We start from the raw sequence: 13,070 nt of genomic DNA, 5'->3' as shown, positions 1-13,070 counted from the left end.
ATTTCCCATTCAGTTCGCTGTTTAGACGACAGGCATATTTCAGCGATTCTTTTAAAATCATACAAAGTCCAAGATGAGTTATGACTCCAAAGTCTTAATAACTCCACACTGTATGGCGATTTTGGCCCATTTTCTTTACATGCTCTTTTAAACCGATCTAATTCTTCCATCTGATAGGGTACATAGTTAGAAACATTTACCCCGTCTATAGGGGATAAGGCCTGATTAGCAAAATTACTCTGAATAGAGCTCTGAGACCGAGCATGTGGTTCATCGTTTGAATCTGGTCTGCTCTGCGATTCAATTTTGTGACTAGAAGGAGGCCTCCCTCGTGGAGTTAGCACTGGAGGTTGATCATTATCTGAGTCACTACTGTCAAGCAATTCACTAGAATCAGGCTTAACATTCTGAGTTGTTTTTCTTCCAGCAAAAATTTCTATATTGTTGATGGTGGGGCTGGATTCGTCAGCCCACACCTTGGTCTTAGTTTTCGTCAGATAGATTTCCTTATTATCTATACTGGTTTTAGCCTCACCATTTCTACACTTTCTATTTCCTAAATACCAGCAAATAACTATGCTCATAATAATAACGTTAGTCAACACAGAAATTCCACAAACTATGATGGCTAGAGACACTACACTTTTCATTTGAAATATAGACCACAAACATCCAACTGCAGTGATTGTCCTTAGATCAAAACCAATTAGTTTTAAACAAAATGGAATGATCCACTTGTATACTAGAGCATCAATGCGTAAGACTAAGGGTGGTAAAATCCACATGACTAACCACAGAAACCATTTGATGGTCAGCATAGGAAATTTCCAATGAAGTATTTCACTTACAGTTCTGAGGGTCCAGGGTTCAGGCCCCTGTTCAGGCGCCATTATGTAGCAGGACAGCCCCTGAAGAGGTTGACTGATGGAGGGATGGAGAATGAGGCCCTTTTCTTCCAGCTCGGAGCACGCATCTGCCACCCTGTCTAGCCCACGGTTCTGAGGTGAAACGGCGGGTAAACAGCTCGCAGACAATCAGGATCGTGGAAATATTTGCTTTATTCGGATGGACAAAACTGAAGTCCAAAGACTCAGATTCAGTTCCAGCCAGCAAAAAGCTCCGGACTTCCACAGACCCTTGTTTTTATAATCCAGAGTCAGGTACCACCCAATGGTGGGATCAGATACCAACCAATGGTGGAAGCAGAATCAGGTCCTACCCTAGGGTGGGGGCAGAATGCCAGGTCACACCCTAGGGTAGGGCACAATCACCTAATCAGTTTAGGGTGAGCAACATAGTAATCCCCCAAAATATTTACATACACAACACTGGCTATGCACTCAGAAATCACCCCTGGCTTGGGGGGACCATATGGGACGCTGGGGGATCGAACCGCGGTCCTTCCTTGGCTAGCGCTTGCAAGGCAGACATCTTACCTCTAGCGCCACCTTCCCGGCCCCTAGCAAACCTCTCATTTACATGGGAGAAAGGAATAAAAACACTCTAGGACCAAAAAAACCACATTCACTATATTGGTGCTACCCACACTGACACTAAATGACATACTCAAAGATCAATTACATAAACCAAATACTCAATGGTAACAACAGCCCTACACAATATAGTGGCAAAACAATACTTTCTGTCAAAAGTTTTTGAACTGTCAATAGACTAAACTCTCCTATCCAAAGGCAGAGTAGTGAGTTAAATCAGGGAAGAAAACCCAACCACCTGCTCCCTGCAGGAAACACACTTCAAAGTTCAGGAGAGACATAGGCTCAGAGGAAAAGGATGAAGCTAGTGAAAAAAAAAGGCGGGACATCAATACTCATAGCAAATTAAATTGCATTCAATCTCAAGAAAGTACTTAGAGACTGAGATGGACACTACTTATTGATCAGGGGAGCAATAGATCAATAAGTACTGACCCTGACCAACATTTAGGCAACAAATGTAGAGCCAGCAATATATGTAAAGCTTTTGCTCACAAACCTAGAGAAACATATCATTTAAACATGATAACAGTGGGTGATTTCAACACAGCATTACATCACTAGACAAGAGTCATTAGGCAGAATACCAGCAAAGGCATAAGAGCCCTACGTGAGAAACTACGAGATGGGGTCAGAGATATAGCACAGTGGTAGGGCATTTGCCTTGCAAAAGGCTGACCTAGGAGAGGCCCGGTTAGATTCCCAGCATCCCATATGGTCCCCCAGTCTGTGGGGGGCAATTTCGTAGTGCAGAACCAGGAGGAATCCCTGAGCATCGCTGGCTGTGGTCCAAAAGCCAATTAATCAATCAATCAATTAATAAATAAGTAAAGTTTAAAAAAAAACTAAAAGAACTATGACTAATGGATCTACTCAGGGCATTTCATACTCAAAAAGCTCAGTTTATCCTTGTCAAGTGTACATGGAACTTTCTCTAGGATAGATAAAGTTTTAGGATACAAACTTACATAAAGTCACACATAGAAGAATTATACCAAGAACTCATATCAGACCACAATGCCACAAAGAACAAGAATGAAGAAGAAGGGGCCTGGAGAGATAGTACAGCGGCCTTTGCCTTGCAAGCAGCCAATCTAGGACCTAAGGTGGTTGGTTCAAATCCCAGTGTCCCATATGGTCCCCTGTGCCTGCCAGGAGCTATTTCTGAGCAGACAGCCAGGAGTAGCCCTGAGCACCCAAAAACCAAAAAAGAATGAAGAAGAAGGAGAAAACCTAAACAGAAAACCTAAACAGGCCAATCACAAGTAGCATGGAAGTAGGCCATTTGCCTTGCATGTAGAAGGACAGTGGTTTGAATCCTGGCATCCTGTATGATCCTCCGAGTGTGCCGAGTGATTTTTAACCACAGAGCAAGGAGTAACTCGAGTGCCACTGGGTGTGACCCAAAAACCCCAAAAAGCAGTGTTCGAGACAACTACCAATAGACAATTGTGTTTCTTCATGCAGTTATTCTAAACACCACATAAAACTGATATTTCTATATTAATTCTTCTGGCTTTATTTAACTTAATATCTCTGATTTCTATCCATGTTGCTGAGAGATAGCATGGAGGTAAGGCGTTTGCCTTTCATGCAGAAGGTCATCGGTTCGAATCCCGGCGTCCCATATGGTCCTCCGTGCCTGCCAGGAGCAATTTCTGAGCATGGAGCCAGGAGTAACCCCTGAGCACTGCCGGGTGTGACCCAAAAACCACAAAAAAAAAAAAAAAAAAATGTAGTTATCCAATTGTTCCAACATCATTTGTTGAAAAGACTGTCTTTGTTCCATTTCAAATTCTTAGCTCCTTTGTCAAAGATTAGTTGACCATATACTTGCGGATTTGTCACTGGATATGCTGACCCATTGGTCTGAAATATCTTTGTTCCAATAGCAAGGTGCTTTGATTACTAAGGCTTTATAGTAGAACTTCAAATTAGGTAATGAGATGATTTGCAGTTTCTTGTTTTTCAGTCCTGAATTGGCTATCGTAGCTCTTTTATGATTCCACATGAACTTTATAATTGAGGGTTCTAAGTCCTTAAAGAATGCTGTCTGAATCTAAATACAGATTGTGTTGAAACTATCTATAAGGCCTGAGTGATAGCAAAAGTGGTAAGGCATTTGCCTTGCCTGCTCGAGCATAGGATGGACCACGGCTCGATCTCCCAGTGTCCCATATGGTCCCCCAAGCAAGGAGCCAAATAAAAGGGGGAGGGCGCACAAGATATAGCACAGCCGGAAGGTGTTTGCCTTGCATGCAGTCCATTTAGGACAGACAGTGATTAAAATCCCAGGATCCCATATGGTCCCCCATGCCTACCAGAAGCGATTTTGAGCCCAGAGCCAGGAGCAACTCCTGAGTGCTGTCAGGTGTGACCCGAAATACAAAATAAATGAAAATAATAATCTATAGATGGACAATTTAAGCAACTCAAAAAACTCTCAGAAAATAAGAGAATCCATACAATGAAACTGAATGATGAAAAAACAAGTTAGCAGGGCCAGAGAGATAGCATGGATATAGGGTGTTTGCCTTGCATGCAGAGGGTCGATGGTTTGAATCCCCTGAGCCCACCAGGAGCAATTTTTGAGTGCAGATCCAGGAGTAACCCCTGAACACTGCTGGGTGTGACCCAAAAACCAAAAACCAAAAAAAAAAAAAAAAAAACAAGTCAAGTTATCATAGCTAGAATTGCATTGACAGACTGACAAATTACTAAAAATTAATAAAGTCAGAAAAGGAAAGGAGAGACAAATATTGGAAGAAAATGTAGAAAAGAAATTGTAGAGGGGGGCTGGAGAGAGAGCATGAAGGTAAGGCGTTTGTCTTTCATGCAGAAAGTCATTGGTTCAAATTCCGGCATACCATATGGTCCCCTGCACCTGCCAGGAGTGATTTCTGAGCATGGAGCAGGGAATAAACCCTGAGTGCTGCCGGCTGTGATCCAAAAACAAAACGAAACAAATTGTAGAAAATGTATTGCCACTCTAACACCGTTTTTACTGTGCTCCTTTGACTCTAATCCTTAAAAAAAAAAAAAAAACCACTTAAAATTTGAGGTTAACAAGCTAATATGCATGTACATGGAAATGTAAAAAATACTATGCCTCTAATGTTTGAGGAGTTACGTAAGTTTTATGGCTTTAGATTGCCTTATGTGCTGTTAAGAAATATTATAATGTGTTACAATCTGGGGACTTGAGGAACAAAGTAATTGTACATGGATTCTGTTTTATTTATCTTAACGTTCTTTGGCTGAAAGTTCAAAGTTAAGATATCAGCAAGGGGACTTCTTCTGAGAATTATGTTATGGGTGATTGTCCTTCCACTGTAACTTTACCTTGTCCTCTTTCTTTGCATCTTTGTTCTCATGATTCAAAATAAAAAAAAATTAAAAAAAAAAAAGAAAATGTAATGAACAAAAACAAAAGAAATAAACTCAAATTTATAGGAATACCAGTTGAGTGGAAAATGGAAAGGGAGAAGAATAAGGAGTCAGGGAGATAATAGCAGAGAACATTCCCACTTTGTGAAAAAAAAAGGGGGGCTGCTATACAAGTGCAAGAGGTAAAAAGAGAGCGAAACAAAACAGACCCCAAAAGAACACCACACCAAGACATGTAGTAATCCAAATGAAAAACAACAACAACAACAACAATAAGAGAGATGGACTCTTTAAAGCAGTAAGGGAAAACCCTAAGTATAAAGAAAGAACCTAAGAATCAAACCAGATCCTCTTTGAAACAATCCAGGCAAGAAAAGAAAGAACGACATATGCAAATTACTGGATAAAAGGAAATTTCAACCTAGAGTACATTACCCAGTAAATTCCTCATTTTCATAAAAGGGAGTTAAAAACATTCTTGGACAAAAAAGAACTCACAATATTGACACTAAGTAAACTAAATATAAATAACTACTCAAAGAGAAATTAAAACAAATTCACAAGGGCCAGAGAGATACTATGGAGGTAAGCCTTTTGGCTTGCATGCAGAAGGATGGTGGTTCAAATTCCAACATCCCATGTGGTCCCCTGAGCCTGTCAGGAGTGATTTCTGAGCATAGAGCCATGAATAACCCCTGAGCACTGCCAGGTGTGACCCAAAAACCAAAAAAAAAAAAAAAAAAAAAACAAAACAAAACAAAAAAAAAAAACCACAACTGTAACAAGAGCCCTTTCTGTCAAGAGTTTCCTTAAATGTCAATGGACTAAACTCTCCCAACAAAAGGCACAGAGTAGTGGGTTAGATCAGGAAACAAAACCCAGCCACCTGCTGCCTGCAGGAAACACACTTCAAAGTTCAAGACAGACAGAAGTTCAGAGAAAAATGATGAAAAACATTATCCAAGCTTATTGGAAAATGAACAAAAGCTGACAAAGCTATACTTTTATCAGACCAAATTGCATTCAACCTCAAGAGAGTACTTAGAGACAAAGATGGACAAAACTTATTGATCAGGAGAGCAAGACACCTAGTACTAACCCTGATCAACTATTATGTACCGAACGTACAGCGAGCAATATATGTAATCTTTTGCTCACAAACCAAGAGAAAATATGAACAAGAATGTGATAACAGTGGGAGATTTCTACATGCCATTGTCACCACTGGACAGATCCCCTAGGTGAAACACTAGTAAAGACATAAGAGCCCTATATGATAAACTAGAATAGCTAGGACTAATTAATCTATTCAGGGTCTTTCATCATTAAAAAGCTGAATACACATTCTTCTCAAGTACACATGGAACTTCCTCGAGGATAGATCACATTTTAGGACACAAGTCTAACTTGTGTCACAAATTACATCAAAATCACAAATATAATAATTATACCAAGCAGGAGCTGAAGAGATAGCAGAGCAGTAGAGCATTAGCCTTGCATTCAGCTGACATGAATGAACCTGGGTTCCATTCCCAGCATCCCACATGGTCCCCCGAGCCCACCAAGTGAGATTTCTGAGCGTGGAGTAACCCTGAGCACCACAGGGTGTGGCCCAAAATAACAAACAAACAAACAAACAAACAAAGAATTATACCAAGCAGCCTAGCAGATCAAAACACCATAGAGATCAAGATTAATTGTAAAAAGATGTAGAGAACATCTAACATCTGTAAACTAAACAACATGCTGATCAACAACAGCTGAATCAAAGAGAAAATCAAGGAAAAAATAAAGAGATCCTTGAGGTTAATGATAATGAAGAAACAAACTGCCAAAATCAATGGGACACAGCAAAAGGAGTCATTGGGGGGATACTCATAGCAGTAGAGGCCTATATTAGCAAAGGAAAATGTGAAATAATCAACAACCTAAAGGGACAAATTTAATATCTGGAAAACCAACAGCAAAGGAACCAAAGCACACCAAGAAGAAAAACAATAAAAACCAGAGCAGAAATCAGCAATATAGAAACAACAACAAACCTAGAGAATTAATGAGATCAGGAGCTGGGTTTATTTTAAAATAAATAAATAAATAAACATGATAGACAAACCACCGGCAAGACTCACAAGGACAAAAAGGAAAAATACTCAAATAAATTGAGTCTGAAATGAAAGGGGCCCACCCAATGTGGATAAATTGATTCAGAAATGAATCAACTCCCAAAATTTAAGATATCATCAGAGCTTACTATGAATAGCTGGGCTCAATTAAGCTAGAGATCCTAGAATGGGACATATTTCTGGAAAATAATCATCTGCCGATAGTGAATGAGGAGGAAGTAGAAAGCCTGAACAGGCCAATCACAAGTAAGGAAACTGAAATAGTAATTAAAATACTACCCTGGAATAAATGTCCAGGACTAGACAGGTTTATAGGTGAATATTATCAAATATTCAGAGAAGAATTACTTCCAGTGATTCTTAGATATTGATGTTTAGACTCTTTCAAAATGTCACAAATATGGAAATCCTCCCAAATTCCTTCTACAAAGCCAATATGCTCATTCCAAAGCTAACAAAGATACTACCAAGAAAAAAGAAATGACGGACCAATCTCACTAATGAATATGGATGCATAATTCCTTAACAAAATGTAAGTAAACCAAATCCAACAACATATCATATACATCATGACCAAGTGGATTTTAGCCCAGGAACGCAAGAATGGTTCAATATACACAAATCAATCAACATCATACACCCGATCAATAAAAGGAAAGATAAAAACCTCATGATTTTATCTCCTGATGCACAGAGAGTATGACAGAATCCAACACCCATTCGTGAAGAAAACTTTTAGCAAAATAGGTGTGAAAGGAACCTTCCTCAAGATAGTAACAGCAACCTAGAAAAATCATTCAGTTAACTTTATTCTTTTTTTTTTTTTTTTTTTTTTTTTAACAAGAGGGAGAGGCCAGAGAGAGGCTTTATTTCTTTTTTTTTTTTTTTTGGGGGGGGGGTCACACCAGGCAGTGCTCAGGGGTTATTCCTGGCTCCAGGCTCAGAAATTGCTCCTGGCAGGCACGGGGGACCATATGGGACGCCAGGATTCGAACCGATGACCTCCTGCATGAAAGGCAAACGCTTTACCTCCATGCTATCTCTCCGGCCCCAGTTAACTTTATTCTTATTGATGAAAAAGTGAAAGCTTTTCCACTAAGGACAGGCACTAGGCAAGTATGTCCAGTTTCTTGTTCAACATGATATTAGAAGTCGTAGCAATTGCCATGAAACGAGACTAGAAGAAAATCAAAGAATCCAAATCGAAAAAAAACTCAAGGGATCAGAGCAGTGATGCAAGTGGTAAGGGGCCTGCCTTGCCTGCACTAGCCTAGGACAGACTGCGGATCAATGCCCTGGCGTCCCACATGGTCCCCCAAGTCAGGAATGATTTCTGAGCAGACAGCCAGGAGTAACCCCTGAGCCTCACCGATGTGGCCCATAAAACAAAAACAAAAACAAAACAAAACAAAAAACCCTCAAATTCTGTTTGCTGAAGACATTGATTTGATGATACATACTGAAGGCCCTCCTTGCCTGGGTAGGAGATACCACAACTGCTTGTTTGTTCTTGATTGCTCTATTTCTTCCACATCTCTTCACTACAGACTGTTGCTCACCACCTGATTTGGCTTGTGAGACCCTCAGCTCAAGGAAATAACTTGATCTCTTACTGCTGAGAGCCATTTTGAGACTCCAAGGGACTGAGTCACAAGCTGAAGCTGTGATCCAAATTTTATCCCTGCCCCCACTTTTTAATAATACATAATGGGGATATGTATGTATATTTCCTGTGTGTGTGTGTGTGTGTGTGTGTGTGTGTGTGTGTGTGTGTGTGTGTGTGTGTGTGTGTGTGTGTGTGTGTGTGTTTGGTTTGGGTCACACCCAGCAGTACTCCTGGCTCTATGCTCAGAAATCACTCCTGGCAGGCTCATGGGTGTTGCAAGTCAGCCCCTGAAAATGTTGACTGATGGAGGGATGGAGGATGAGGTCTTTCCCTCCAGCTCGGAGCATGCTTCTGCCACCCTGTCCAGCCAACGGTTCTGAGGTGAAACGGCGGGTAAACAGCTCGCAGACAGTCAGGCTTGTGGAAATATTAGCTTTATTCAGTGGACAAAACTACAGTCCAAAGTCTCAGCCTCAATTCCAGCCAAAAAGCACTTTGCCTTCCACAGACCCTTGTTTTTATCCCCCAGAATCAGGTACCACCCTAGGGTAGGGTCAGTAACATAATAATCCCATAAAATGTTTACATATACAACACAGGGGGACCATATGGGATGCCAGGATTTGAACCACCACCCTATCTCTCTGACCCCTCCTTTGTATATTTCTTTAGATGTATATCCTTAACAGGTTTAACTCATTCCTATATCTTTTTTGGATATGTTTAGTAGAAAATTCTAGTATATAAGTTTAAAGTCAAGCTGTCTCTAGCTAGGGAAAAGGATGCAATATTGGGGAACACGCTTTGCATAAGGGACAACATATTTTATCCTTGCCAAACTTAATGTCCCAAGACACAGTGATAGAACCTCAGGATCTGCTACCAGGTGGAATCTTTGGAAATATTGAAAAGTAATTAAGTCATTGAAAAATGTTGCAGTCTCCTTAGGCTTGAACAATAGTAGAGAGGCAGACAAGTGACCATAATCAAGGCCAACCCAGGAATGATCTCCAAAACCCATCAGGACTTATCCAGGAACTAAGAATGTAGTATAAGTCCTGAGCACACTCAGGTGAGGCTAAGATCCCCCAGTTCATGAAATCACATCACTCTGGCCACATCACACCTCAGCAGGGCTGACTCGTGGCTCTTTGTTCAGGGAGGATTCCTGGCAGGCGTAGGGGAGCATATGCAGAGCCAGGAAATTAATCCAGTTTGGCACAGATATGGCAATCTTCTAACACAAAGTATGGTTTATCTGGTAACTGAAAAGCCATTTAAAAATATAAAGTTGGGGGGCCGGAGTGATAGCACAGTGGCAGGGTGTCTACCTTGCAAGTGGCTGACCCAGGACAGACCTCGCTTCAATCCCTAGTATCCCATATGGTCCTCTGAGCCAGGGAGATTTCTGAACACATAGCCAGGAGGAACACCTGAGCCTCACCGGGTGTGGCCCAAAATCCAAAAAAAAAAAAGTTGGACTTCTCTGGAAAATAAATCAGAGGCTGGAGGGTTGAATAATTTAGGGTGGGGCTTAAATTTTGGCTCAGTAGAATCACATCCCCTGTTGAATGCAGATCCCAGAATGATCCTGGCTTCTCCCTGTCACCCTAGGATGTGGCCCACAGCAGTATTCCTAGAGAAGTGCTCACCTACTGCCTGCAGGTGCTCATAAGTCTCCAGCATCACTTCTCTGTAGAGCTTCCTCTGAAAGATATCCAAACACACCCATTCCTCCGGGGAGAAGCTCACAGCCACAGCAGCGAAGGTCAAAGTGTCCTAAGCACATAAAGAAGGGATTTAGGGCCAAACCTCACCCAGAGCCCTGGAGAAAGGACATAACCAGTTCACCCTCAAGAAAGGGACTCTCCCCTTTCCATAGACACCCAAAAGGAAAGGTCACCAGACTTCATACTAGAAAGCCAGATCAGACAACACGATATGTGGACAGTATTCTTGAAAGTTCATGGAAGTGCTGCTTTGCACACACCACCCAGGGACTACCCCTGCACTAGATTCACTGAGCACTGGTGGCTGAAACAACTGACAACAGTCAAAAAATAACTGAAACCACAACTCTAATTGTGGCTCAAAATTCTAAACACACACTAGCCCCTCCTGCCCCCAGAGCTCATCTCTGCCCAGCGTAGAAGCAGTAAGAAGGTAAATTCATGATCTAGTGTGTTAAGCACACTTTTGTTCTGGGTTATCAGCACTCAAAATTCACACCCAAACAAATCCCTCCTGGTGCAGGTCAAAATGACCCAATATCCAGAAAAAATGCTTTCCAGAAAGATCCTTTGCTCCTTTTCCCCAATTAGCATCACAAGCCACAGGACTGAGGCAAGAATGCTTTAGAAATGTCACTGGTTTACTGAGGAAAAATGTGACTTCAGGGAGGTGCCTGACTCTGCAGAAGAAAGGACAAAGAGCTGAGATGCATGTCCTGGGACCTGAGCAACAGTGCCAGGAAGGGTGCAGGCAGGCACAACCTAGGGTCAATCCCAGGCACAGGCTAGTGTGTTGTGATGCTGTTGGGAGCGAACCCTCTTATAGAGTTAAGGATAGACCCTGAGCACAGCCAAAGGGTTCAAAATTCAATTTAAAAAAAAGAAAGAAAGCAGACACAGGACAGCAACAAGTATCCAAAACAAAAATCTAACAAAACCCAGAGGGAAATGCACATGTAGGAAAGGACCTGGCTCAATTCTTTCAGGTAAGGTAGAAAATTCTTCAGCAGGATCCCAGAGATAGGGACCCAAGGGACTGTCTGCCAATCACTCAGGGAGGATCCTGAGTGATACAGGAAAGAGACTTGGGCACAGGGGTCATCCTGCCATCTGGAAGCAGCAGCAAAATACAAAAGATCATTGTGCTGGAACAAGAAGATAATTTGCAAAAAAAAGAAGATAATTTGCTGCTTGACTGCCACTATGGAAGGGCTGTCCAGGCTTAATCCCTGACACCACATATAGAGAGCAGAGCCAGAAGAATGCCCTTTCAGCTGTTTTGCTATAAAATAGAAAGAAATCAAATGTTTTCCCCGAGTGAGGTAGGAATCGATGCTTCCTAGCAGAAATACTGGGGTCAAGATCTCCATCGTCGGCATATCTGGGTCCTGTAACCTGGTATCCAAAAGGTTCTTAGACCTGCCAGGGGTGAACTAAATCTGAAGAGGCCTAATCACCAGCTGGCAGGGAACCAATTAAAAAAAGCAAAATTAAAAGAACACAAAGGAATAAAAGTATGGGGCTGGCGAGGTGGCACTAGAGGTAAGGTGTCTGTCTTGCAAGCGCTAGCCAAGGAGGGACAGGGGTTCGATTCCCTGGCATCCCATATGGTCCCCCCAAGCCAGGGGCAATGTAACAGTGCTTAGCCAGGAGTAACCCTTGAACATCAAACGGGTGTGGCCCGAAAAAACAAACAAACAAAAAAAGTGGCCTCAACCTGCAGAGACTGGAGTCCCTCACAGGAGTGCCAACAGCCACACCCTGTCACCAGATTCCATCCTAAAACATCTCTGGTTTCCACAGGTCCGGGAGGGATTGCAGGCTTGTCTCCCTCTCCTGTCCTCTCAGAGCCCACACTGCCCCCTTACCTGGGAACAGGATGTCAGACAGTGAGGCCCCATCTTCTAAGCCTGGATTATTCCCAAAGAGCAGCAGCAAGGCCCATTGCACAAAATCCTAGAGAAAAGACACAGCCATGAGTAACAAGAATGAGCACTGGGGTCGGAGAGATAGCATGGAGGTAAGGCCTTTGCCTTTCATGCAGAAGGACAGTGGTTTGAATCCCGGCATCCCATATGGTCCCCTGTGCCTGCCAGGGGCGATTTCTGAGCATAGAGCCAGGAGTAACCCCTGAGAGCTGCTGGGTGTGACCCAAAACAAACAAACAAAAAAAGAATGAGCACAAACACTGGCCTGCAGCTTCCTGCTGGGTTTTGCTTGATCCTAGTCAGATCTGCACATCTGAACCAGGCATCCAGCATCTGCTCATTTGTGAGGGAACAGCTAGAAAGTGCCCAAACAGCCTGTCCACCAAATCATCCTAATATCTACAGCACTTCCTAAGGAGCATGATGTAAACTAAGCCTGCACTCAGAGCTTCTAGACTAAAATCTACTTTTGAGGATCAAGAGATCTTTGGGAGAGGAAACAATAGCACAGAGGGGAAGGCATTTGCCCTGCAGGCAGCTGATCCAAGTTGTATCCTTGGGATGGACCTACATGCCCCTGACCTTGCTGTGTGTGGTCCAACGCTCCATTGCAAAAACTATACTGCATAAAATTCCCCCTTTTCAAGAAAATAAACTTTCCAAAGTACTCACCACAAAAGCCTGTCTTCGTTTTGCACTTCATATCTGACCCACAATGACCAGAAAAGAAAGCAGTAAGGCAAGAGCAAGGGAGTATATTTCAGCATGCTGTGCCACACCTCTAGAAACAGTGACCCACAGGG

General features: G+C 42.3%; 5 protein-coding genes across 7 annotated transcripts in view; 3 read left to right on the top strand and 2 right to left on the bottom strand.

The window, feature by feature from the left end:
• Positions 1-13,070, top strand: part of LOC126000517 (28S ribosomal protein S21, mitochondrial-like) — a 390,936-nt gene that overhangs the window by 70,307 nt on the left and 307,559 nt on the right. The window lies entirely within an intron of this gene.
• Positions 1-13,070, top strand: part of LOC126000509 (histone-lysine N-methyltransferase PRDM9-like) — a 770,602-nt gene that overhangs the window by 564,623 nt on the left and 192,909 nt on the right. The gene's annotated exons all lie outside the window — the stretch shown is intronic.
• LOC126000518 (histone-lysine N-methyltransferase PRDM9-like) overlaps positions 1-13,070 on the top strand; it is a 322,719-nt gene that overhangs the window by 177,316 nt on the left and 132,333 nt on the right. The window lies entirely within an intron of this gene.
• The window catches only part of LOC126000507 (histone-lysine N-methyltransferase PRDM9-like), a 101,008-nt gene that overhangs the window by 14,299 nt on the left and 73,639 nt on the right, over positions 1-13,070 (bottom strand).
• The window catches only part of LOC126000506 (histone-lysine N-methyltransferase PRDM9-like), a 160,501-nt gene that overhangs the window by 115,834 nt on the left and 31,597 nt on the right, over positions 1-13,070 (bottom strand). The window lies entirely within an intron of this gene.

This window comes from Suncus etruscus, assembly GCF_024139225.1.
Source record: "Suncus etruscus isolate mSunEtr1 chromosome X unlocalized genomic scaffold, mSunEtr1.pri.cur SUPER_X_unloc_1, whole genome shotgun sequence".
Classification (NCBI taxonomy): domain Eukaryota; kingdom Metazoa; phylum Chordata; class Mammalia; order Eulipotyphla; family Soricidae; genus Suncus; species Suncus etruscus.
This window is presented reverse-complemented; position numbering and strand designations above follow the sequence as displayed.